Source organism: Phyllostomus discolor, chromosome 2, assembly GCF_004126475.2.
Source record: "Phyllostomus discolor isolate MPI-MPIP mPhyDis1 chromosome 2, mPhyDis1.pri.v3, whole genome shotgun sequence".
In the NCBI taxonomy this organism is placed as follows: Eukaryota; Metazoa; Chordata; class Mammalia; order Chiroptera; family Phyllostomidae; genus Phyllostomus; species Phyllostomus discolor.
The window spans coordinates 23,702,143-23,727,357 of record NC_040904.2 but is presented as its reverse complement, the minus strand read 5'-3'; the positions used below and the strand labels follow the sequence as shown (position 1 = coordinate 23,727,357).

Here is a 25,215-nt window from a genome sequence, read left to right as displayed (position 1 = left end):
TAGATTTAATAATCATTTTTCCAAACACATGATATATCATAAAAATTGATGTGTAATCAGCCACAATTGAAATTTTAATATAGTCTCAAAAACAAAACAAAAAAAACACATTCATTGTCCACAATAAAATTACATGAAAATTTTAAAACATAAAGGCAGTCAAAAATCTATATATATATTGAAACTTACACAGTTATCTAATAAGCCTTAAGCCAAAGAGGAAATAAAAATTGAAAATAGAAGCTGTTTAGAAATAAATGATATTATGTATTAAAGTATTCAGAGGAAAACTTAAAGCCTTAAATGCATTTATTTTTAAAAAATGAATGGACATTCTGAGAAAGGTATAAATGGCAAAAACAATGAATACTCAGAAGCAATACTCAGAATATCAGCACATTCAATGCCTATCTTGGTTTCTAAAAACCATTCTCCAATAAAAGAAAACAAGCCAGATTTGTTTATTATAGCATTGGGGCAGGGCAATTTAAGATGAGCCTAGCACACGTTGTGGGGCCAGAAGGTACAGATGACCCTAAAGGACGGCAGGGGCACGCTGAAAGAACACAGGTGTCGCCCGAGAGAGCTGCGAACGACCGAAACTCGAAGAACTGAGCAACAAAATAACTAGCTATAGTATTGGATCATAACCCACAAAATGGAAGTGAATGAGGCCGTCCAGATATTAACAAATATCTGGGTAGATAACTAAATGGGAGAGAAAAAACTGTGCTCCCTCAGAGAGAAATTCCAATTAATAAATGCAGAAGAAATAAGGGGAAAAAACCATCGTTAGAAGAGCACAGTAATAACTATTGTGAGCAAAACCTGATGTTTGCTTTAAAAGTGGGTGGAAGTTTGAGGAGAAACTAAATATTTGAATATTCTCAAAGTACCCCTAAGATATTTATTAATTAAAAAGAAAAAGTAATAACTGTACTGTGGAAGAACCTGGCAAACACTACCTTAGCCAAGTGGTCAAGGTCAACATCACCTGTAATAAGACATACTGGTGCCACCATCACACGCACTCTGACACGGTACACAGAGAAGGGCACATCACTTCTGAGGTAATCTTGTCAAAAATGAATAATCTCAATATGATTATGAGTAAGTAACAGGCAAACTCAAATTGAGGGGTATTCTACAAAATAACTGACCAGTGCTCTTCAAAAGCCCCAGGTGGTGCAAGACAAAGACAGAGGGAGGAACTGTCACAGGTCAAAGACAACTGAGAAGATACAGCTCTAAATGCAATGTATGACTCCGGGTTGGATCTCGGACTGGAAGAAAAGATGCTAGTGGCAAAACTGATAAAATCAAATAAAGTATGTGTGTTAGTTAATAGTATTCTACCAGTGTTACTATTTTAGTGTTTATAATTATACCATAATTATGTAAGGTGTTACAATTAGGGGAAGCTGAGTATATGGAAACTCTGCTATTTTTGTAACTTTCAATATGTCTAAAATTATTTTAAAATAAAAAGTTAAAAAAGAATCACTTGTATACTTACAATGAGTGATATACACATGTCAAATGTATCTGTTGTATAAATTCTGATTAAAAAACATGGGTGCATTTTTAATTTTGAAAGCTATGCAATATTTTAATAGCAAAAGTAAAAGGATATAACCTTCATTATATTGCAGTGACATTTAAAAATGCCCAATCTTTTTGACAACATATTACATGCTCTTCATTTCACCATTCAAAGATAATAAAGAAAGGTAATGTAGTAGTATTTATTCAAAATTCAACTTATTGCTGACCATACTCCCAGAAAATGAAGTTACCAAATATTTTAACTACAAGTTACTATATCATATAAAATATAATCATCAAAAGTCTTACAGTTAAGAAACCTACTTTACCTTTGACCAGTTTTTCTGCTATCAGTATTTTACTAAATATTTTATAACTCAAATTTTGCACTGCCATTAGGAAACGTAATGTGGCTTTATTTAGATCACCAAATAATGGTACCGTGGTCTCAAATACATTTTAAGCATATGCTTACAAGGTTCATAAAGACACCTCAGTTTCAGGGTTGGCTGGGAACATCGCTACACTAGTTTCTTTGTAAAGCACCCAGTGACAGGTAGAACCCCGAGCAGGGCGGGTATGAAGACTTCCCTGGGTTCTGCTGTGTGCGGTCTCACAGTTGCCTAATTCAGAATTTGCAAACTGGTCCCTGAACTTGTTTTATGTGATTTGCAGCCTGGTTTTGCTTTTCTTTTAAACAAGCAGCAACATTTAAAATTATGTAGGATGGGAGATCCTACATAAAGATCTGGATTCCCCGCTTTACTTTAAAAATTGAGAAATTCAAAAACAATAGGTCTACATTCCCCCCCAAAATAATCTCCTGGAGCAGCTGCTTCCACTGCTGAGCATGCATTCTCAGTTCACACCAGCCAGTCCCACTCAGGATTCCGGGTGTGTGCCTCACCCCACAGGCATTTGAGTTTGCCATCCCATTAATTCTAAAATTTGATAGCTGGACTTCAGATATTTTTAATAAGCTATTTAAAACCCATCTGAATGAATCTGGCTACCTCAAATATTTTTTTTCTCTGAAATTTATAAAGGGTGGCTGTCTGCCATTCACTTGAGAAATTCTTTAGAATAACCGAATTCTACTTTTATTTTGCATTATACATTTAAAATATAGAATATGTTTTATTGGCCTAGCACCAATGACGCAAAAGACCCAATGTAACATGCTTTACAGATGTTTTCTCATTTAAACTTTTTAGAGAATCCTAGCTCCAGCATCACAATTTCGTTTTGGTTCCAATCAAGGGATTTTTGTCTGGTTTTTAGCAGTTTCATCACCACATCAAATGTTAATCGTTACCTACAGTAAGCCCCACACCACACTCCCAAAAATGGTTTCATAGTAAACTAAGATTGGAAGTAACAGGTTTCTTTACAATTAAAACTTCTCAGAGCTTTTACTATGCTAATGTATAGAGTGAATCACAGAGAGATGATGAATGTGGAATATTTTCCAAACTCAAAATTTGACCATAGAATACTTTCTCAATTACATTTCTTTTTTTTGCATTTTACTTTTTTAAATTTTATTTTAATTGTTGTTCAAGTACAATTTTCTCTTTTACTCCCATCCCAGCCTACCCACCCTCAATTACATTTAAGACATCCTTGAAATGTACTTTGAGGAGCAATGTTCTATTTTTAGTATTAATTTAATCATAACCCATGTGACTACTTTTTTTTTAAAGATTTTATTTATTTTTAGGGAGGGAGATAGAGATAGAGATAGAGAGAGAAACATCAATGTGCGGTTGCTGGGGGTTATGGCCTGCAACCCAGGAATGTACCCTTGCTGGGAATCGAACCTGGGACACTTTGGTTCCCAGCCCGCAGTCAATCCACTGAGCTACACCAGCCAGGGCTTTCATGTGACTACTTTTATTTAAAGTGGTATTCATTTAAATAGGGTATCAGGAAGTATCAGCAAAAGGAAAGCTGAGCAGTAGCAGGGACTCCCAACAAGAACAGAGATTTCTCTTTTTAGTGAGTTCCTCAGAGCTTTATCTGGCCACACAATTGTCCCCTTCAGAGGGACTCCTGCCCAAGACAGAGACTGCGCCAGCAAAGTCTTCCTCCCTCTACGCACTGTTTCAGGCTTGCCTCAGGTTCCACCCTACAAACTCTCTTCATCATGAATTTGGTTTCTAGCTGCTGACCCTTCACTTCCGCCACGGAGTTCACACTTGGCCCCTTGCTGCAGACTTGTAAGACTCCTTAGCCAGACCAATGTGCTCCATCCTATGCCCAACTCAAACTGAGAGGCTGGGGTATATTCAGTACCCCAAAACCAATTTTATACCCTACATTTAGACAGCCTATGAAAGAACATTGACAATTCCACATCTAAAGATGCTATTCCTATTGTTCTGGTGAAGGTGAAAGTTAATATTTTTCTTGTTAAACATCAGTAAGGCCAAGCCAAAAGACATATGAAGAGAGCTGCTAAACAATGTGTTCTCGTAGCAACAACTCGGCACACTGTCAAATCCACAGAGTCTGATCTATCTCATCTTCAGGTGTCTGCCGAGCAGCCCCCACCATGGCCTTTCAAAAGCTGTGGATAAAAATTAAAGCTAGGGAAGGTCTTCCTAATGCCATTCCTCCACCAGGGTCTGATAGACAGAAACTACATTATTTCTTTGAGATTTCTGCACTCCACAAAATATAGAACCTGAAACCTGACAGCAAAGGCATGACTAGGAACCCAGAGCCCCTGAACAACAGAGATTCTCCTGTGCATCCTGACCTTATGAGGCTCCATTTCCCCACAAAGTGCTCCACTGAGAAACGGAAGCCAGCTAGGGAAGATGACTTGGAAGTGTGGGGATGGTTCCTTCACTGCAAACAAGAAACTATCAGGCCTGGGGCTCTTCAAACAAGCTGCCCATCAAACCAGGCTAAATCTTAGCCATAATTCTCTCGCTCAGAGTCTCATCTGAGTCACGCATTTATTCATTCATCAAAGAACTTCAGTTAATACTAGAAACGGGTTTGTTGGTCAACTGGCATGCACAGACTTTTATGAGAGTGCAGAGGATTCAAGGAAGATGAATGGTAAAGAATGACATAGCGTCAGTGGGAAGCAGAAAAGGGCATAATAACAAGGAATTCTAGAAGGGCATTTAGTCAAAGCACAGAAGCTTGAGAGAAGATGGCATTTTTCTGGTTCATTCTTAATGGTTCATGCAAAGTGTCAAGAATTGAAGGCAAGGGAGATCACATGAGCCATGCTGTGGAACCTGCAGTTTTTTCTCGGTGCTATAGAGCCTCTGGAGGATTTGAAGCAGGATTTGAAGCAGATTTGTATATTAGAAAGATTGCTCTACCAGAAATTACCTAAGAAACTTCCAGCAAGACTCGGGCCCAGGGACATTTGTGTCCCTGAGACCTCCCTTTCCCATCAGTCTGTCCTCCCATTGACTCCTCTTCCTTCAAAAGGTCAACTTAGGGATGCTGCCATTGATTGAGAGCATCAGAGATCCCCCTTCAGTAATGCAGGGCTCATTCCACCTCACAGCTATGGCCATACAATTTCCCCACTTAGAGACTCTGTCTCCTGCCTTCATGTCTTCGTCCTTCTCCCCTCTTCCTTGCTTGTTAGGACCAACTCTGACGTCAGGCCTGAGTTCAGTAACCCCTGTCCAACTCCCTGCAGCAATTCATTCTTGTTGATTGTTTCACCCTCCTTTAATAAAACAGGCCTATGTCTTAGTTTCTTTTAAGCTTGCATCCTATTGGTAACCCCACCTCAGACTACATCCTTAATATTCTCTTTCCAGACTAGCATCACAGCCTTGCAATTCAGCATCTCTAATTGTCATTGAGCAATAAGACTTTCGAATTTCCCAACATGAGCTCTGCTCTCTGTTGGGGATAATTATTAGTACTTTGCCTTGAACTTCTCCTGTTAAAAACTTTCCCCAGACATAACAACCCTCTTGAAAATTCAAAGGGTGTGTGCATGGTGGGGGGACAGGTCATGGGGCGGGGGAGATAGTAAAAGACTATACCTACGCAGGACATAGGATTGAGGCTGTTTTCTTTAGCATCTGTTCTAGCCAACGGATGGGTATAACTCTGGGTCCCAGCCCCTTCTAGTAAGTTATGTACTTGTCCTAAGAAACCAAGCCATTTTCAGTTGAGTTCAGGGAGGTGATGAGTACAGTTTATTCTAACTATTCTCTGACGATAACCTGGTCCCTCAAATTGAGCCTCACTGACACTGAATCCTATGTTGCATGCCACAAAACAATCACCTTTTGCTTATCTCTTAATAATCTTTAAAAATTTCCTCCCTTTATTCAGATTAAAAAGATTCATGAACCTTCCATTTTTCTTTTAGAAACAAAACAGTGTTGAGCCTGTCTTGTAGTATTAATAATTTGTTAAGTATGGTATTGTGTAATCCCAAAAGGTAAATGTATATACTTTTTGCTTACACTTAGGTAATCTTGGGTGTATTTCCCAAAATGAAAATTTTTCTAGAGTGAATAGTGTAAACAAACACAAAGATGCTTATCTAGCTTCCCATAAATACTTCAGTCCTCTTTGTTGAAAAGAAACATGGCTTTTAGAAAATAATTGCCGGCCCTGGCTGGCATAGCTCAGTGGATTGAGCGCGGGCTGCGAACCAAAGTGTAACAGGTTCAATTCCCAGTCAGGGTACATGCTTGGGTTGCAGGCCATGACCCCCAGCAACCGCACATTGATGTTTCTCTCTATCTATCTCCCTCCTTTTCCTCTCTAAAAAGAAATAAAATCTTAAAAAAAATTGCCCATATCTAAGGTTGCTGCCTCTTTTCTCATCCACCCTTCTGTCAAAGTAATACTGGAACAGCAAGACTTGGGAGTAGTAGGCTGATCATACTGATCTCAATGGTACAGAGACACCTCAGAGTTGGTGCTTGGGAAATAGAATGCTACATTATAATTTGATTGATTCCAAATTTCTTGTACAGCTACAGGTTGACCTAAAGTTTGTCTATTTATGACAGCAATATTAATATAATACCCATTTACAAAATTCAGAAAAAATACTTAAGTATGCATTATTTGTACTTAAAAATAATTTAAAATTATAATATTAGCTTTAGGGGTTTATTAAAGCAAATTCATTAAGTATTAAATCACACAATACTTTGCTGTCCTGGTGTATTAATTATGTATACTTAAATGAATTAAAACTGAGCATTTATAAAATATTCTATAATTTAGATATTTACTAATTTAGATTGCTTTTGGCAAACAATGCTGAATTGTTAGGTCATACTGTATATGTTATATAAATTATAACTTCTCAGATTCTGGCTTTTAAATAAATGAATTAGGCCACCATGCTATATGTTGGCATTTTATTGATCTTACAATGTTAATTTTTAAGATCATATTGGGTTGGCCAAAAAGTCTGTTTAGTTTTTTTCTGTAAAATAAAAGTCACATTTTTCATTTTCACCAATAACTTTATTTATTTGGATATTTTGAGCACACTGGCAATCTCCCATGTGGAACATTCGTTGTTCTCAATTAATGTTTCAATTTGATCACTATCAACTTCAACTGGTCCACCTAACTATGGAACATCGAGAAATCTGTCCAGCGAGAAGAAGTCTCCAACACAAAACTTCACAAACCACTTCTGACACATTCGATCAGTCACAGCACCTTTTCCATACATTGCACAAATCTTTTTTGTGTGTTTCAGTTGTGCTTTTACCTTTTTCGAAATAATAAAACATAATATGCCAAAATGTTGTGTATTTTCTTCTATCTTCAAATATTAAAATGGCTACACAAAAATTCACCAATTTTGATTTTTTTAATTGCACGCTGATATGACAGCTGCCACAATACAATCTAAGAAAATTATTTCAAATGAAGTTCAAGACAACTAAGTGCTACTAGAGTCATCTTATGGAAAAAAACAAGTGAAATTTTTGGCCACCCCAATATTTTCCTATGGGTAAGAAGACTTTTATAACAATGATATCAGTAACAACAAAATAATACTCTGCTGAGTATTTACCAAATGCCAGGCACCATTTAATAATTTACATGACCTGTAATATTTAAACATCACAACATTCCAATGACATAGATCAATTGTCAGCCCCATTTGACAGACGAGGGAAGAGAGAAGCAGAGAGCTAAGCAAGGTGAATGAGGCTATGCAACCAGCAAGTGGCAGAGCTGGGATTTGAACTCAGGCAGCCTAACTGTTATCCTGCTACTAGTGTACAGTTGACTGTACTTTGCTCTGATTTCGTACTTTTGATTTCTTCTTTGCACATAATTTTAGAAGATGGATTTTTATTTGCATTTTATACTTTGAATTCTGCCTTGATTAAATTGCTATCTAACAGGGTTTGACAGGAAGTGAAGAGTGTGTAATGGCATTACCAAGCAAGGGAACTGAGCAGCAGTTAAAAACCACAAACGTTACACACTGAAGAAACGGTAAGCGGAAGATTAACCTTACTCATATTTCCAGGTATGTTTTTTTTTAATCCCCTCATAAAACTCAGTGGTTCACAGAGGGAAAGAGTTCAGTGGTAATTTTCACAAACCTTTGTTTTCACGAGCTTAACATGTTTTCAGAATCAACCCCAGTTAGTCTCTGTCTTTCAGCATGGTAAGAATTTGGCACGCTGCTCCTTTCCTCCTGAGAGAGAAATCCAAATGCTTGCCAGAGCACTTAATATTCTAGCTTCCCCAGCAAATTGCTTTCATCTCCTTCTAACTGCCTCCAAACTGACTGCAGATTTGGGCAAAAGAGAGAAAGGCACTGAAGGAAAGAAGCACAGGGGTGAATGTTGGTGCTTTTTTTTTTTCATGGAGACAAATAAAACATGCTTATAATTATGTGACATGTAATTTTTTTAGTATAATTCTTGCTATCAACCCTAGAAAGCTCCCTCTTGTCTTCCCTCTCACAGTAGCACAAAATACCAGGCCAACATTATAGTGTAAATGAGGTACTCAATGACTGGCTTTATTTAACTCATTGACAATTTTGAGTTTTATTTCAATAGCCAACTTTTTTTTCTTTAAAAGATGATAGGAAATGGAGAAGATTATGTTATGAAAAGATATGAGTGAATAAAATATCTGGCAAAAAACAAGATTAATAAAGTCCATAATTTTGCATTTATATGAAAATAAATTTTTCAGAACATAAGAGCTATAAGATGGGTTACGCTAACATGAATTTTTCAAAGGCATAGATGTAATAGGTTGTGTTTTTCCACTCATCTTAATTACTTTTCATTACATGAAAAAACATTTTAAAAAAGAAGGAAAGACAGGCTTGTGTTTGGAGTGTGATGCCAATGAGAAAGACCTAGAACACTGGAAGAAAAATAGTGACAACCATTCCTGCTTTTAACAGATGCAACTTAAAAAAAAAATAAAGGCAGGCTAAAAGAAAAGGTTAGAAGAGAAATAAATAAACTTAAGCAAAAGAAAAGGAGCAGTAGAACACAGCATGTTTATTTAGATATCTCTTTCCTCAGATTAGCAGCCCCCCAGATATGCTGGACACTCTCGGTAAACATTTCAATTCTTTTATTTTTGTTTCTCTCTGTGTGCCTCTCCAAAATATTCTGGCTTAATGTCAGAGAAAGCCATTAGCTTGATTTTACAAAATTACGTATTCTGCAAAAACAAAATCATTAACAAAAGGATAAGGAAAAGTTAAGTCACCAATGTACATACGGCTCAGCGAGAGAGTGTGGTGGACTTGGAACTAGCTCTTTCACCTGGCAGTGTTCTGCTTCCAGTCTAAGCTTCAGCCTGAAGCGTTCTGCTGGTAAAACGGGCTGTAAATACTATCAACTCTCTCAAATGTACATTTGCATTTTAACAGAAGTGTTGACCAACTGCTTTGTTTTACTTTTTTTCCCCTTCCTTACCCCAGTCCTCTTGCCACTCCTAACCCTCCTACCTTCTTTAACTGTCTCTTAGGCAATCCCATTTGACTGGACAGTTTCATGAACTGTGACCACATGCTAGACAAAATTACATGTTGACAAATATAGACATTCTTTCGTAATTACATCATTATGTTCACTGTTACTATTATTTTATTTGCATATTTAATGATAGAATATGGACTGAACAACTCTTCTGAGTTTGTCAAAATGATAACAGAATAATGTAAAAAATATATAGATGAATATTCAAATGTCTTTCTCAAGATACACAAAGCTAGAAAATATCATTCATAAATAAAGGAATGAATGAATGAGTTAACTTAAATCTTAACCTAGAGAAATTTTTCAAATGACAGTGGGAGGACCGGAAGAATTACTCTGATCCCAGCACCTTAGCATAATAATTACATCCCCATCTTTCTGTGCCTAGAGCAGCCAGGGTGTCCAAAGCATTGGATTCTGGATAAACTGACCAGTGTGCTTGCTCCTCAGCCTACCTCAGCTCCACCTACCTACCAGTCCCCACAAGCTCAGAGAATGTATCCCTGTCATCACTTTCTTAATGAACAGACTTAAGCATACCCTAACAGGAGATGAAGTAAAAAGAAGATTTGCATGCAGCAGTTATATTAAGATTGATGGCAAGGTCCAAACTGATAAAATCTACCCAGCTGGTTTTATGGCTGTCCTTAGTGTTGACAATACGAGAGAATATTCCATCTGATCTATGACACCAACGGTCGCTTCGCTGTTCACCTTCTTACACCTGATGAGGCCAAGTACAAGTTGTGCAAAGTGAGAAAATTCTTTGTGGGCACAAAAGGAAACCCTCATCTGGAAACTTATGATGCTCACATAATCTGCTACCCTGATCCCCTCATAAAGGTGAATGACACCATTCAGATTGATTTGGAACAGGAAAAAGTACTGATTTGGCACTGGCAACCTGTGTACGGTGACCAGAGGTGCTAACCTGGGAAGAACTGGCATGATAACAAACAGCGACACCCTGGTTCTTTGGGCATAGTTCATGTGGAAGATGCCAATGGCACAGCTTTGCCACCTAGCTCTCCAACATTTTTGTTATTGGCAAAGGCAACAAACCATAGATTCCTCTTCCCTGTGGAAAGGGATCTGCCTCACCATTGCTGAAGAGAGAAACGAGAGGCTGGCAGCCAAACAGAGCAGTGGGTGAAATGAGCGCTCGGTGACATGACTGGAAGAGTCTTCGTACTTGATTAAAGATAACAGAGCATGATTAATTGCCTTTTTGGTATATGGGTGGGGGGAGTTTGATTTAATTTTCAGTTTCCTGTTATTCTACATTATAACATATAAAGCAGATTGAATTTTTCAGGCAATAATAACAACAACAACCACAAATTATGTTCTGTTTTTATTTTGAAAATTTCTTATAGGTAAAAATGACTAATCAACAATAGGAATAAATTCATATGATTACATGAGTTATTGTTTCATTGTTTTCCCCTGAGCAATTACCAGGGGATGTTCACCAGTACACCAATAAAGCAGAATGTATAAATTAATCATTCAAATATTTTTCAAAAGAGAATTCAAAATTCAAAGCTACCATTCTGATGGCCACTCAAAATATCTAAAGAATAATCCATAATATTTATGAATAGATGTTACTAAACATGAACTCTTGTTCCTTGTTTTTATCAAAATCAATCTATTATTTACTAATATAAAATTTGTGAAAAAATGTTCTCTATGAAAATAAATGTGGTTTCCTTTTACCTTTATCTCATGTATAGTATGTGTCTTTTGATCAAAAAGGGTCCTGAAGGGAAAATAAACTTTTAAAAAACATTTGTTAAACTCATCTACATAACTATTGACACAACAAAAATGTATAATTATTACAAAGTAAATTTTTTTTCCTTCTCCTCTGAGCCTTGATTATCTAAAAGCTAACATCACATTTAAAATGCATCTTCCTCCTTCCCAGCCTCGTTGCCACACTGCCCCTCCAACTAGGGCAAGGAAAAGGTTACAAAACCATTTTTCATTTTTCCCCGCTCTCTCCCTCTCTCTCCCTCTCTGCTTCCCTCAGGCACAGCGTTCCCAGGCACACTGCCTGCTGGCTGGCAGCAGGTGAGACACACCCTTCCTCTTCTGGGAGCACACGATTATGAAACCCAGGAGTAAGCATACCCAGTGACAAAAGTCAATATAAAAACTCATGTCCATTAATGGGAAAATGGAATATAAATTCTAGGAAATTATTATGATTCAATATTTTAAATTATACTTGAATGCTACACTTTCCAATGTGTCTTTGACATTCATCTGAAACCACATAGAAGCAAAGCCAAAATATCTTTCACAGCTCTCTAAGCATTTATCTGCATACAAATATTAGAGGATTCAGCATGAGTGAGGTTGCCTGCTGAGAACACAAACTGAAATGCCAGGAGGCATATTAAAAACCAGCGTAAATGATGCAATTCATGGCAGACAGCCATCTCTAGGCCTACATGCATTTATTGTTAATAGAAAACAGAGGTGGCAGCAAGAGATATACCATTCCATTTCTCCATTCCTGACACAGATATCATTTATAACACAGAGCAATACATAAGTTTGAGTACCTTCCGGGAGGTATGTAAACATCCCTCTGTTATGTACAACGGTAAAATCAAAATGAAATGTCATATGAAAACCTTGGTTTCAAAATTCATTTCATATGTTTCAAACACTCAGTACATTAGCAAACACCTGCCATGTACCCATCCCTGTGTGAGGTCCTATGGGTAACACAGGGAAAATAAAGACAGTTATTGTCCTCTGGGATTTTGACATATTAAAAGGCAAGGCTTAAGAACAAACACCAACAAAAACACAAAATAAGACAGTACATACTCAACTGTTAAATGGTTTGTATAAAACTATGTTGTATGATATCAAAAAGATATCATGGACTAGAGTGACTGGAGATAATATCATAAAAAAGAAGGATCTTAAAGAATCAAAACAATCTAACCATAAAGGAAAAAATAAAATGGGCAGTTCAGTTTGGCTAGTGGGGAAAAAACAACGTACAACCACAATGAAGTGAGAATAGTCTCAGAGAGTTTCCTAGTAAGTCAAATCTACAACAAAATTATTGAAATGAGATGATGAACACACAATACAATATATAGATGACATATTACAGAACTGTACACCTGAAACCTACATGATTTTATTAACCAATGTCACCCCAATAAATTCAATTAAAAAAGTAAAAAAATAAATAAAAATAAAAATCAAGTCAAAGAAAAAATGTTGCTGGGATGAATAAGCAAGATAATAAAAAAGGAAGCGCACAGACCTACAGCAACAGAAAAAAAAGTTAAGTATGACCAACAAAATTTTTAACCATTGAACATTTTTGTAATTTATTGCTAAAAAGAAAGAATACAGTAATTTGAAGAAAAGCTGTAAATGCAATTTATCTGTCTATGCTGACACTGTATAGAAAAGAATGCCCTCAGGAGAGAACAAAGGTGTTACATGGGAAGGGGCACTAAAAATGCACAGCAGACGGAGGAGGAGAACCAGGACAGCCCACGCAGGAAGTGACCAGAGGGAGAAGGGAACACGAAGCCTGCTCAAACAATGTTTTAGGGAATATAGGTTATTCAAAACCAGTACGGGCCTTTATAATCTGTGCATCTGCCCATGAAAGCAGGGATTTCTCAATTACAAATTGCTTAAAAAAAAAAAAAAAGAGGCAAATCCCACACAATACAATGCAATAAAAAAACTTAGTTAAAAAATTATATACTTTTTTGACAGGTATAAGTTATTTTCTTCAAATGAGTCATAAGTCCTAAGACAGTTCCAGTTTATTTTTATTGTTCAAGAACAATTATTGGTGGTAGGAAAGCATGAACTGCAGTTTACAAATCGCTGGTGGCACACTGTGGACAACTTTGAGAGTAAAAAACTTCAGAGAAGCCAGTCATAGCATGGCCTCGACAATATTGGGAGATTTGTCTCCAGGAACTTGACCGAGTTCCCATAGTAAACATCGAAGAAAAATCTCCTTGTGATTGTAGCAGGGGAGGAGGGAAAGGAATATACCAGAGCCTTTGCTCTTTTTTTTTTAATCTTCTGCATACCAGATGTAATGGTGCCTTTGGTGGATGTACAGAAATATTGTTGCTTTAAAGTAAGTCAACAGAAGTAACTAGCACTCCACTACACGTCTAATTTGATAGAGCTTTCATGCGAAGTCACTCTTAACTGTGAGTGAGGCTGAGAGAATGTCTGGCCTTTTCAGCATCTACAGGGAAAGTTTAGTTCTACTGCTTAAAAGAATCAGAGTAGAGCATTTCTCTGACATAGGAAGCTACATACACTTTTCATATCTACTCATATATTTATCAGTTTCAACAAACATTTTGGAGCATTACTATGTGCCAGAAACTGTTACATGCTGGGGATAGATAAAGCAAAGAATCTGACGGGTTTTCATATCTCTTACATTGTAGCCACAAATGTAAACATTAAACAAATAATTCTAAGTATGAAGAGCACTGAAAAATGGAAAACAAAGAATGTAGTGGAACCCCTTCAAGGGTCAGGAAATACCTTCCAGGGGACCCGACATTAAAGCTAAGACCTGAAAAGGGAAGTAGAGAAAAGATGATGGAAGGGGGAAGGGTCTTCAGTAGAAGGTCCAGAACTTTCAAAGGGTCAGGGTTGAGAGTATAGTACCTTTTAGGAAGTGGAAAAAAGTCTAAGATAACTAGCACAAAGAGAGTGAGGATAACCAAGGGCCAGGTATCATACAGAATCTCAAATCATAAAGAGGGTTTTGGAGTATTCTAAGGACAATGTAAACCCGTGGCAGGTAAAGGGATGGAATGTAATGATCGGATATGTATTTTGACACAGTCACCTGGGTTGTATAGTAAAGAATGGATTAGAAATGGGCAACAGGTCATGTAGCATAGATATCCAAACAGAGAATGGACCAGGATGATGTCCGTATGGATTGAGAGACATATGCACAGATTCAAAAGATATTCAGGAGGAAAGTGATAAAATAGGAAGAATCAAGAATAATGCCCAGGATTGATGATGGCATCATAATTACAGTTTGTTTTATAAGTAATTCATATATTTTATTAAATTTATGTATGTGTGTGTATATCTCTCTCTATATATATACCTCACAACAACCCTTTTTAATACTTAGAATAACCAACTGATGTAGGCATTACTATTATTATCCCCATTTTATAGTCCAGGAAACTGAGACAAAGAGTTTTTAGAAATTTGCCCAAGTCCACACCAGTTGTGGAGCCAGGATTCAAACTGAGGCAGGCTGGTCACAGAACCCAGACTCTCAACACTACCTCAATGCTGCATAGTGACATCTATGGGGATATAGATGGGAATAACATCTCCTAAAGTTAAGAACACAGGAGTAGGGGGTGTGGAAGGAGGATGACCAGTTCGCCTTGGGGCGTTATTGAAGCCTGTGATGCAGTCGGGTGGAGATACTGAAAAGATTAGCCTGGAGGTCAGTGGATAAATTAGAAGGGGAAGTGGAAATTCACAAGCCTACAACACAAAGAGGGTAACTGAAGCCTTGGGACTGGGTAAGATCAACTGGAAACTGAAGAATGTACAATGAAAATAAAAAGAGAGCTATGAACAGTGCCCTGAGAGGCTTCAGCATCTACAGAGCAGGAAGCAATGGGGAGACCAGGAAGGGGCAATGAGAAGGAATAGGCATCAGGAGGGCCCACAGAAAACCAGAAGAACATGATACCACAGAAGCAAAAGATGAGTACTTGGGGTCGAAGGGGTAAAATACTGTGTCGATACTAGTGAGCAGTCAAGAAAAATAAAGAACAAGCATAGTTTCTAGATTTAGTAACATGGAAGTAACTGGTAAGCTGAATTAGAACGTTTTCCTTGCAATGATGCCGAGGGAGCAGATTACGATGAGCCACAATGTATGTGGAAGTGAGAAAATGGTGTCGGTAAGTCCAGATCATTTATTTGATAAGACTAGCATGAAAAGGGAGAGCTAAGGCAATAGCTAGAAGAAACCTTAGATTAAGTGAAGGCTTCATTTGTTTGTTTGGAGAGTCTTGAGGAAATGCTGTTGCAAAGGAAGGAGTATGTAAAGAAAGAAAGTAGCAGTACTATAGAAAGAGGAATGACAGTATCAGGTTCCTGGAAGCCATAGCACCAGCACAAAGAGTGCTGGTTAGTTGGAGTTATCCATATCAGGGGTTTTCCAGGCTGATAGGATGGAAGGGGCATCATATGATGGATAAGGAGACAAGGGACTTGAAGATACTGTCAAGGGAATGGTTGACATCACAGACCATGGGAACTAAGTTGGACTTAAAAAGAAAGTGATAACAGAGAGAGAAGGCAGAGGCACCAACAGATTTCAGGCCTCAGTGAAACTGATCGTGTTGGAAGGCGAGGAGTGTATGAACAAAGGATGGATGTTCAAATTAGCAATTTCAGATATGGAGTCACTTGACTAACGGGAAAAAATTTTCATTCTCACCACTTCTTTAGTTTACTTTAAAATCAGGTAGTAACTCGTGAAGAAGATTTCTTGTTGAGTTCTTCACATTGTTTCCAACTGTTCCCTAACAGTTCTGTGAACTCAACCAACCTGTCTCTCACTAGTACTGGGTGGTTTGTCTGCACAATCGAGTTTCTTCAGTCCATGAGACAAGGGCCAAGACCAGGTGTGCCCTGTCCTTTCACACACAGGTCTCCTGTGACAGCGTCTTCATGTCATCACTTGCCATATCCACATTTGTTTGGATCCTTCAACTAATCCGAATAGTGACATTACAGAACAGATAAAAATAAAAAAACTTAAGGCCTTGGTCAGGTAGCTCAGTTGGTTACAGTGTTGTCCTGATACACCAGGGTTGTGGGTTCAATCCCCAGTCAGGGCATATATAAGACCAACCAATGAATAAATAAATAAGTGGAAAAACAAATCCCCCGCTCTCACTCTTGAATGAATAAGAAAAAGAATTTAATAAGCTGTGTGAGCACTGTTGTTTAATCTTTTTGTTTGTTTAGCATCTACAAAATGGATATAACAGGAGTTGCTGATCACACCTCACCCAATGAGTTAATTCATTTCCCCACAATTTGAAACTATTCCCATTTAGAAATATATAAATGACATATAAAGAATTTGAGAAGAAACCAAATTGCACACTTTTTTTTTGAAAATGTAGTAATTCAAGCCTGCAGCAAATTAAAATCATCCTATTCCTGAGCTCAAATAAAATGATCTGACTTGTTTGTTCAAGCCTGCGGGTAAATGAAGCAGAAAGGAGGTGGGTGGAGAGAAGAGGATGGAGAGAAAGCGAACAGAGAGGCAAGCTGGGGCTGCGTTCTTTAGAGCAGCTTTGCCGCCTTCTCAATGAACAGCAGCATGGAGCCCGGCATTAGAGAGGCAGCCATCTACTGTCTATTACGATTCGCTTCAGATACAGACAAGCACAGGTTCTCACTAATGTCTGGCTGCCTTCTGAATTATCTCCTGTAGATCTCTTGTAGATTTCTAGAGCTAAATCAGCCTTGCTTAAACAAATATATAACAAATTAAGTCAATAAAACCCACCTTCCCGACCCCCACTCCTTTCCTACTCCTCCAAAAAGGCTAAGAGTACAGAAATGCCTGTAGCTCAGGTAAAAGGAGTTGCAGGAAAGCTGCACTTAAGTGTTGACCCTGAGGGTTGACATATTTAGTTCCTGGAGTGTTTTCTCCCAACACCTCCCTCTCCCTTTTTTTCCCATGTTGTTAATTTTATTATGTTCCTTGAAAACATCTCATGTCCTTTTGGGGAAAGGGGGTCATAATAAATAAAAAGTAACAAGTTCTAAATTCATGCTCTCTATAAAATCTCTATTCCACTGAGCAGAAAAACAGGGTGTGGACCTAATCAAAATTGGGCTAGGCATTTTAAAACCCCAATTAAATTGGAATTAATTATTGTGGTAGCATTGAGATCGGGACATTTCTTAGACCCAAGAATTTCCCTTGTGAGATAAGGCAATATTTAGAGATACCCAGGTAAGGGGGCAATATTTAGAGACCAAGGTAGGTGAAAACATGATGATGTCTATGGAGGGAAAATACCGTATTAGCCTTAGTTAACACTCATGGAAAGGAGAACAAAAAGTGAGACATAACTGAATTTCTGCCAGGCACAGAGTAATGTGAGTATCATCCTGTAGCTGCTTCTCTGATCGTTTTATAGACGAGGTAACAAAAGTACCAAAAGACTATGAGACAAGGTCATGGGGCTAGGTAACAGCAGAGCCTCCAGTGTTTATACCATATCACACACTGCTTCCTTCTTTCATTCTTGTAATCCCCATTAGGGTTTAGTCCAATAAAATTGCATCTTATGTTATAATAATAAATAACTAATTATAAGTAAGGAAAATTAAAGGGTAAAAGATAAATAGAAAGACTAGTGAATGTCTGGGACCGAAACTCTACAATGCTGATTTAAAACCTTGGGGGGAAAGACCTCCTTTAAAAAGACAAAGCAGAAAAAAATGTACCTTATTTTGGTAACCGTGTTGCTATAGCAACAACATAATGATACACAGAAGGGCTTTCAAAGTTATACTGGTAATAAAAGATATACAGGTGTACATAGGTCTATCAATGTTGTTGAATAAATATCAATCTCCATAACCTTGCCAGGTCTCATAACAAGGAGACTCATGTAAACATTATTTATATCAATAGTAAAAACACCTGTCAACTTCTATTTACTGTTTGCATGTGTCTACAGAGAGAAGGAATAAAGGAAAACAGTATGCTTTACACCTAAGAACTTTGGTCTGGAATGTAATCTAGTGGTGGTGTGAGAGAAAAATGAAAAGATGATAGACAAAAGGATTAGCTGGTCTTAGAACTACATGGTGTGAATAAAACTTGCTTAGGTTTCTAAAAGTTTAGGTAGTACATAACACAAATATCAATACTTATATACCTAGACTAAGTAAAATATGATATGAACTTCTAGGTTTGATGTATTTGTTAACAACCCTGTGTCCATTGGAGGCATTTTCCAGTGGCCTGAAGAAGAATAAATGCTCCTCCAAATGGTAGTCAACATCTTCCCCTGCCTTCCCCATGTGCCCAATAACACTCACATGCATAACAGCTCTCATTTCACCACAGAGATTCTCACTCTTCCACAAATGGGACAAATCACAATTTTAGAAGAGAGATGAGGGTTTGAAAAGTCCCCAGAGTTGAAATGATCCCCTAAGAAGCAAGCCCCTACCCCATAAAAACTATACTTCTACGTCAATTCTTTGTTCTTTAAAGTCTTGAATATTCAAAATTCATTGTCCCAAACATGTTGAACATGTATGCCTCTCACACTGCTTCCATACCACCCAGAGCACTGCAAAAGCAGAAAAAGCACAGCCTGGACAAAGACATGTACAGAAGGCAAGGTCTTCTACAAATGAGTCCATGATATATTTCTTTCTTGAGATACTATTTTTCTTCTTCTCAAGGAACTACAGTAAGCATGCGCGTGTTATCTTCTGGAGGAAAATGAGATGGTCAAGGGAGGCAGGTCCCGCCAGCATCCTCTTCCTTACAACAGAACCTGATGTGATTTCAGGAAGCAGTGAGCCAACGCGCTGCAGTCTGTTCCCCAGACCCCCCAGCACTTGTGGGAAAGCTTTTGATTTCCTCCTACCGGCATTTCCCCTGACTGCTTCTCCCTTCCCATTCCTACCTTCTGGTAGCATATAAGCCCTCTTGGGATCATGAGAAAAACCAGCACGAGGCTGAAGGTGCACTCCCTGAGAAATGTGGTGAGAGATGGAAAGAGGCTGGATCCCGGTGACATGGCTCGGCTGCCTGTACCCCTTCTTCTTTCAAGAAACAAATAAACCCTTGTCCACGTAAGCCTCTTTCTGCAGACTATTCCTAACTGATGTAACTGGTCTACATGGGAAGTAAGTTTGCAGGTGAAGATAATGATTAACACAAATTCACCTCGTTTGCCCCAACACCCTCTGCACCAGCCAGGTACAGCTATTTCCTCCAACTCTTCATTTATAAACTCAGAGAAAATTAAACTTTGTGTTAATTTTACCCCAAATTGTGTACTCAATATCACTCTCCAAATCCTTAGTACCTACCTATGCCCCTTCCAAGGGCTGACTGCTCTTCACTTGATTTACGTATGGCTCACCTGATTTGTGAGAACAGCTAACTATGCCCAACAGAACTCGTAAGCCTGGCTCCTCATGTACAGGTCTATCCTACCGCTGCTCAGATCTCCACGCACAGCCCCAGTCTGGCATGAGCAGAACAGAAGTCAAAGAGAAAACGTTGCGCAGGCACATAGAGATGTACCGTATAACTGCTGACTTTTGTGAGCTACCTACTGACATCTGTCAAAATGTAATCAATTATTTTTTAAAATGTTCTTATTCAAAGCAACATTTAATTTTCCAAAATTTAACCCAAGGTCATAACCAAAACGGAGCAGCCCCATTACTCCCAGGTCCTCACTCTTACAACTAGAAAATCCTGATCATAATACAATACAAGCAAATGAAGACTGAAGGATGGAAAGAAAGCAGATGGCCTCGCAAGCTTGGGACCTGAAAAACGTCACGGCAATGAGATCCCCGAGTTTCCTGATTGTCTCCCCTATGTCTCAGACAGGGTGCTTCAGACGTCTCCAACCTAGAACCACAACACCATATTTAAAAAAAATCTCCAGAAAAAGTCTGATCTACATCGCTGATCATGGAAAAGGTGGCTAAACAACAAACATTCTTGGCAATATCCTCTCCAAGCCAAAGACCAACTATAAAATGGTACCTCCCCACCCCACACAGCTTCATCGGGGCTACAGCTGAGCCAAGAGTTGGTCTTCCACACCATACCACCCCTGCCCCACTGAAACAGGAGGTACACTCCAGTTCACCTGGCTTGTGTGTCAGTGGGGTGAGCTGGGAGCTGATTTTTCATTCTCCTATTGCAGAAGCAAGATACGCTCCAACCACGACCAGGATAGGGTCAGCGAGGCCTCCACTATCTAGTGGGGAGTGAAGCCTCCACTCCAAGCCTGAACCAATGAGTCTGAACAAAGCACTACGAGTTGGCAGAAGTAAGCACTCCGCATTCCTTCTATTCCTGTCAGTGAGGCCCAGTGGGGAACCAAACCTCCACACCCAACTGGCAGCAAAAAGGTCAAATGAAGCAGGAATGGACTAGCAGCATTCGGAATACTGCTCCCCAATCATATCCTATGTGAGAGGGTCTCAGCAGAGAGCTTCCAGCCCCAACCTGCATCAGTGAGGTAGAATAAGGTGCTGTTAGATAAAGGAGTCAACACTCTGCTTCCCTATCCCTGGTACCAGGGGCACTAGCAGAGAGCTGAGCCTCAGCTCACAGCTGGCATCAACAAGGCAGAATCAAGTGGCGGGAGGACTGCTGGCTGGCACTCTCCCATCCCTCGGTGTCAGCTGGGCACACAGAGGAGCCAGGCTTCTGCTCCCACCCTGCTGCAACAAAGCAGTGTGAATCAGTCCTCTGATTCCCCACTTCCCTGGTGAAGGTGAGTTCAGTAGCAGGTTGATGACCTTACATATCCTTTGTGTCTCTTGCACAGACACAAAGCAGTGTAAGTTGGTGATCCACTTTTGTTGGAAAGGTGTGAATGAGGACATAAGTGAACTTCACTCCACCAGTCTGATACAAGGCAGTGTGAGTTACACCCCCACCTTGGCTGGGGTAGTGTCAGTAGGACAGTGGGTTGCTGAACAAACATACCCATCTGGCGTTCTTACTGTTATCTCAACAGAGGGAGTACCTGCTGGAAAGATGTTAAATAGGATCCAAAGTCTCATAGTACAATCTTCAAAATAAACAGGATTCAATGGAAAAATCACTCACCAAGCCAGAACCAAGAAAATCATAACATTAATGAGAGAAGATAACCAACAGGCCCCACACTGAGATGAATCAGATGTTGGAATTATCAGACAATAATTTTAAGGCAGCCATCACAAACATTCTTTTAAAAGCAATTTAAAATTCTCTTGAAACCCAAGGAAATCTCAAAGACACAAAATTTACAAAAAAGAAACTATATAACTGAAAAACACAGTAACTGATAAAAACAAAAAATAAAAAACACCCCTGGCTTGGCGTAGCTCAGTGGATTGAGCGCAGGCTACGAACCAAAGCATCACAGGTTCGATTCCCAGTCAGGGCACATGCCTGGGTTGCAGGCCATGGCCCCCAGCAACCGCACATTGATGTTTCTCTCTCTCTCTTTTTCCCTCCCTTCCCTCTCTACAAATAAAAAAAATAAAATCTTTTAAAAAATAAATAAATAAAAAACACCTCACTGGATGGGCTCAATAGCAGAGTATAATGAGAGAATAGGAGAGAATCACTGAACATTAGGATATATCAACAGAATTCACCCACTCTGAACAGCAGAGAGAAAACAAACAGAAAAAAATGATGAACAGAGTCTCAGAGACCTGTGGGATAACAACAAAAGAGCTAACATTCATATGTCCAGAATCTGAGAAAAAGAGAGGAAGTAGGTTTAAATAACATTCAAAGAGAAAATAGCTGAAAACTCCCTAAATATGGCAAGAGATATAAACCTACAGCTTCAACAAGCTGTAGAAAAGATCTTATTTTATCCAAAAAGAATAAACCCAAAGAAATCCATGCCAAGACACATCATAATTAAACTATGATGTTATATACCTGTATTGCAACAGCTAGAGCAACCACTAAGAAACCTACAGGCAAAGTGATATGCTTAAAATCACTGTCAAGAAATCAAGATATAATCCTAGAAATGTTCAAAAAACCAATATAAAAGGGAAAAAAAGAGAAAGAGAAACAGAGGATGAGAACCAGAGGAAAGAAACTAAACCCAAACTATAAAATAGCCTACTTAAACCCTAATGTATCAATAATTACCTTAAAAGTGAATGGTCCAAATACACCACTTAAAAGAGACTGGCAAAGTGGGTTTTAAAAATCTATGATTCAACAATATGCTATCTACAAGACTCACTTCAAATTCAATGACATAGGTAAGTTGAGAGTAAAAGAATGGAAAAAATATACCATGTAAGCAGTATTTTTAAAGCAGCAGTGGCTTTATTAATATCAGACAGACTTCAGAGCAAAGAAAAATAGTGGAGACAAAGAAGGGCATTATACCATGATAAAAGGATCAATCCACCAGGAAGGCATAAAATCCTAAACGTGTTCACACCAAAAAACAGAGCTACAAAATTTGTGAAGCAAAAATTATAGAACTCAAACAGAAATAGACAAATCCACAATGAGAGTTGGGGACTTCTGATCCTCTACTCTGAGCAACTGATAGAACCATTAGACAGAAAATCAGTAAGGACCCATTTCAATCCAACAGCATCATCAATCAACTAATATAATTGGCATCTATGGACTTCTTCATCCAACAACAGCAGAATATACATTCTTTTCAAGCTCACATGGAACAGTCACCAAGATAGACCACATTCTGGGTGATAAGACACATCTTAACAAATTTTTAAAAATTAAAATTATACAATGTCTGTGCTTAGACCACAAAAAAATTAAACTAGAAATCAAACAGAAAACTGAAAAATTCCAAAATAGTTGGAGATTAAACAACATACTTTTGAATAACAAAAGTGTCAAAGAAGAAATGGCAAGAGAAATTTTTAAAACTTTGAACTAAATGAAAATGAATTGAAATTTTCAACTTATTAAAACTTGTAGGATGCAGCAAAGGCAGTGCTTAAAGAGAAATGTATAGCATTGAGTATTAGAAAAGAGAAAAGATATAAAATCAATAATCTAAGCTTCCACCTTAGGAAACTAGAAAATGAAGAGCAAATTTAAATCAAAGCAAGCAAAGGAAAAGAAATAATAATTAGCAGAAATCAATGAAATTGAAACAGGAAATCAATAGAAAACAGTCTGATGATTTCTTAAAAAACTATACATACCACATGATCCAGTAATCATATCCTTTAGGATTTATCCAAAGGAGTTGAAAATGCACTATCTATACAAGTAGTTGCACATGAATATTTTTAACAGCTTTGTTCATAATGGCCAAAACTTAGAAGCAACCAAGATGTGGTTCAGTAGGTGAGTGAATAAACTGTGGTATATTCAGACAATAGAATATTATTCAATGTTAAAAAGAAATGAGCCATCAAGCTATGAAAAGACATGGAGGAAACTCAAATGTACAGGGCAGGGCAAATGAAGGTTTACAGTTGTGAGTATGCAAAATAAAGTTTATCCTTGTATGATTGTTTATTACAATATTTTCCATATGAACTACTATAAATCTATGTTTGCTCCACCCTATATGTTGTTTTTACATCTTGCCTGAATCTAACACTAGGTTAGTGTTAGCCAGAGTAAGTTTCTGTTGTTTGTAACCAAAAAAACCCCCAAACAATTATATAGAACTCTGACCAGAATTTGCCAAAGGATATTAAAAAATCGATACAGAAAAAAATTAAAAGATAAGTAACCCTGAGAAAATATTAGCAACATATATAAACAAATTATAATGTTTATACTATATGAAAAAGTATATGAAAAACTAATGATGAAGTAATATTTTTCCACTTAAGAAAAAAGTGAAAATTTGAATAAATTTAAGAGGATACCAATATTAACAAGACATAAGAAAATAACCACTTTATAAACTATTGGCCAAAAAAAGGTAACGTTATTTTCTCAAAGGACAATATGGTATAATGCCCATCAAAATTTGAAATTGGCATTTGCTCTCTTCAGCAATTTAACTTCTTGAAATTTATCCTATGGAAAATATGTATACACAAATATAAATTTAGAACTACATATAATAATAAATATTGAAAATAATCTAAATGTTGAAAAGAGAAATGGCTAAGTAATTTTAGAGTATCCTTTGTAAGGGAAATGTTGCAGCATTGAAGAACAAGGTAGATTTATATGCATTAATGTGAAACAATTTCCAAAATATACAGTTAAGTGGCAAAAGTCACAAAATGATAAATTTAATATATTGGTAATATGTTAAAAACTAGTCTATTGAAAGATAAACATTTTTCATGCTTATATATATTACATATATTAAAGAACTATATCTATAATAAAGGTAAAAACACAATGAGGAATATACATCAAACCATTAAAAATGGTTTTATCTCCAGTACGAAGAAAACAATCTACAGGATAAAAAGGGACTTTCTTGCCTTTTCTTCTACATACTTCTTTTATTTCATTTGTTTACGTACTTACATAATATAATATATTATTAAATAAAATAAAGTGCAAATAACACGAAACAAAAAGAATCTGACGGGCAAAAACCCTCCAAATTTTAAATTTTAAACTGAATACTTCAAATTTTTTCTTTTTCCACTCAAATGGTGTGAAATACTTTATTATTTAGATTTGAAATTTTAAAAACTATAACAAAATTTTCTTGGTAAAGAACTAAGAAATGTTAGACTCAATTGACATTTAATGTAATTATTAAAATTTGTAATAAAATTTAGTAAAAGTACTTAATAGTAAGGGATTTAAGAAAATTTCTGTTTTTGTAAGGACATGGTAATATTCGTTGCACTCATTAATTCAAATTTTACTAACATCAACTGTTGGTATTTTAAATGGAGA

At 37.5% G+C, this 25,215-nt stretch overlaps 1 protein-coding gene across 2 annotated transcripts in view; it reads right to left on the bottom strand.

Annotated features, from left to right (window-relative positions):
• The window catches only part of LEKR1 (leucine, glutamate and lysine rich 1), a 152,964-nt gene that overhangs the window by 109,797 nt on the left and 17,952 nt on the right, over window positions 1–25,215 (bottom strand). The gene's annotated exons all lie outside the window — the stretch shown is intronic.